We start from the raw sequence: 2,947 nt of genomic DNA, 5'->3' as shown, positions 1-2,947 counted from the left end.
CTCTCGCTCGTTTATCCACCCCGTCGCTCTCTCTCGCTCGTTCTCCACCCCATCCAGATCCCGCCGCCCCAACCCTCTCACCCTTCCCCTCCACAACGAGCCACCTCTACCATCACGGCAAGTCGCACCGCCCCAACCCTCTCCCACCCTCATCTCGGTGCTCCCCATCCCTCATCATGCTACCCAACGTGCTCCCTCCCTCTTCTGGTGCACAAATACCGGCGAGATCCGGGGAGACGGGGCACGTCGATATCGCCATCAACCTCGCCGAGCTTGATCCGGGGAGACCAGGGCCCCGGGCTGCCGTAGTGCTGGACGCTGTGGCCGTCTCGTCCCACTCGCGGGAGACGCGGGGCCTATCGCGGGCTTACCCGGGAGGGTCGACGGTGGGCACGACCTGTACTGCTTACTGCTGGCCTCTCACGGCCTCCTCCTGGTCCACAGCTACTCCGCGATCCAACTTGGCGGCATTGAGAAAAGGCATGTTTTTTTGTGCTCGAACTTCTTGCTTCTTCCCTTTGATTATTGGTGGGCGTGTGATTTTGTGGTTGCTCGGGCTGGATAGGACGTCAAGCTGCAAAAGTAGTAGTAGCCAGATTACTACTACTCCAATTCTTTCTAGATTACTTACCAGGACGTTGAACGAATCCAATTCTTTCTAGTTTGTCTGCTGATGTATATCTAAACTTTTGTGTTCCTAACTATGGCCCTCTGACTGTAATGTTGTTGTTCTGAATTTCCCCCTCGCCTGCTCCCTGATCCAGGCCTGCTCTGGTGTCCCAATGTTTTTTTGTTTGGTTTCCTGTGTGATGCATTATGGATTTGATGATGCAGGTGACTAGCCGTAGATGTGGTCTGGTGTCCCAAGCTTCTGCCTAGAGGTCGCCATGCTTCACCAAGAATCATTACGGTGCTGCCTTATGCTCGCCATGCGCAAAACTGGGGTCGTGAGGAGGAAGACAAGGCCACGCATGAGAAAATTCAAGATGGAGGTGGCACCAAACATAACTTGAGCCTGATTTTTTTGCTAGCTTAGCATTTTGCTTTCATAGGTTTGGAGCTCTAAATTTAAGCTTTTGCTCTGAATCTTCAATTGATCCATAGGTTTCTGATCGTTCTGAACAAATGCTTGAACTCTTTGTTGTTTGATGTGATTTTGGAAGTTCATTAGACTTTGGAAAGTTGTTTGCTTTCCCTTAATCAATTTCTGAATCTCCTCCCTTCTTTACTGGAGCTCCCTACAAGTGTTAGTGGTTAATGCATGGTTAAATTCTATTTTGGTGTTGGTTGTTGAGAGCATGAGATGAGACAAGCAATGAAACGGATTGTGGATAATCACAGGAATGGTGTTCCGTGGATAGGTCATGTGTTGGAGAGGGAACGACAAGCTGCAGGAGCCAGAGGTCTTGCCTCTTTTTCTGCTGATCTTGCTTCTCCCCTATGATTTTTTAGTTGTTTTTTTTTCGAAACGGACTTTTTAGTTGGTTGTCTTGGAGAGGGAACGGCAAGCTGCAGCGGCCAGAGTAGTAGGAACAGCAGCTTCAACTCCCACGGCATGTTCTATATTTTTCTGCACTGATGTATTTGTTATGGTCCAACTGAATTAGTTTTGACTGAATCTTACTCTCTGCAGTCCGTGCCATTTGTTCTCTAGTTTTATTTTTCTGAAAGATCCAGGAATTCCAGGAGAACCTTTTTCTGAAGGTTCGAGCCTTTTCTTTTTTTTTCTGAAAGTTGTTCTCGAGTAGTTGTCTGTCGAGACATCGCAGGTCAAGTTTACGCAGCCCCTTGGCGCCGCAGCTGCAGAAATCAGCTGGCTCGTACTCCAGCGAGTTCCCGGCGTACGGCAGAGGCTTCTGCCGCTCGCCGACCGAGGCGCGGCCGAGCTACTGCTGGACATGGCTGAAGACAGGGCTTTGTAGCGACGCCCACCTTGTCTCGCGCCATACGATCTGCGTATCCCCAGAGTCAAAAGCTAGCAGACGACCACGGGCTCGTGATCAACAAGACCAAAAGTTGAAAGCATGGGCCAATGCGCAGAAAGATGCATATGAGCGGATTTTTTACCGGAGCGCACAGTAAAATCCTGCACGCTCTACCCGCGGAGGGTGGACGTGTTTTCTCCTGATGACATAGCATTTTTCTTGTCTTTGCATTTTTTAGCAGTTTTTTTTATGTCTTTGGTTTTGTACTACATTGTACGGTTTTCGAATCATTGGGCTTGTCCGGTCAGATTTTCAAAAGCCAACAAACCGGCCCAAACGTCTTCACTGCCCCGCCACTCCCCACTACATATTGGCGACCGTCATGCAAAAACTTGACCAAGCAGTGGCTAGGGATGTAAGTGACAGAAAAATGGCATCCACAAGTCCCATCTACTTAGTTTTTGCTAGCTAGTAGTTCATTTTTCTCAAAAACAAAACACTTTCTGCACTATCATACCATTAGTGGACTTCAAACGGAATTAAATGGGATCCAGTTTACATCCCTCCAACCGAACAACCAAACCAAACAACCAATCTTATAAAACATAAATCGCTCCCCTTCTCCACCGAAGCATCCACTACATGCCTTCATTCATCCCCACTTCCCACAGGAACACACCCACCTCCCACACCGGCAGCAAACATACGTGGGCGCCCTATTCAACACATGTCGCACGCATACGTGCTACTGCGATGGTGCAACGTTCATCGAAGAGAAAGGTGTCTGGTCCAATTAAAAAGAGTGCACTCATATGAGTATGCATGGTTTATGTAAATGTATAATGAAGGTATTATGAATATACATCGATACAAGACCCCCATGACTGGTGTGACTTGCATGTTTTCAATTACAATTATCTGTTTTTATTATGTTTGTTTCCGTTTAAGTGACGTTAATCACTTCAAGCGTTGGGCCCTATAGTCACCAAAATGTGTGTGTACATTGTGTGTGTGTGTGTGTG

This window comes from Triticum dicoccoides, chromosome 3B (genome assembly GCF_002162155.2).
Source record: "Triticum dicoccoides isolate Atlit2015 ecotype Zavitan chromosome 3B, WEW_v2.0, whole genome shotgun sequence".
In the NCBI taxonomy this organism is placed as follows: Eukaryota; Viridiplantae; Streptophyta; class Magnoliopsida; order Poales; family Poaceae; genus Triticum; species Triticum dicoccoides.
The sequence above is the reverse complement of the archived record's forward strand: the minus strand, read 5'-3'. Positions refer to the sequence as shown.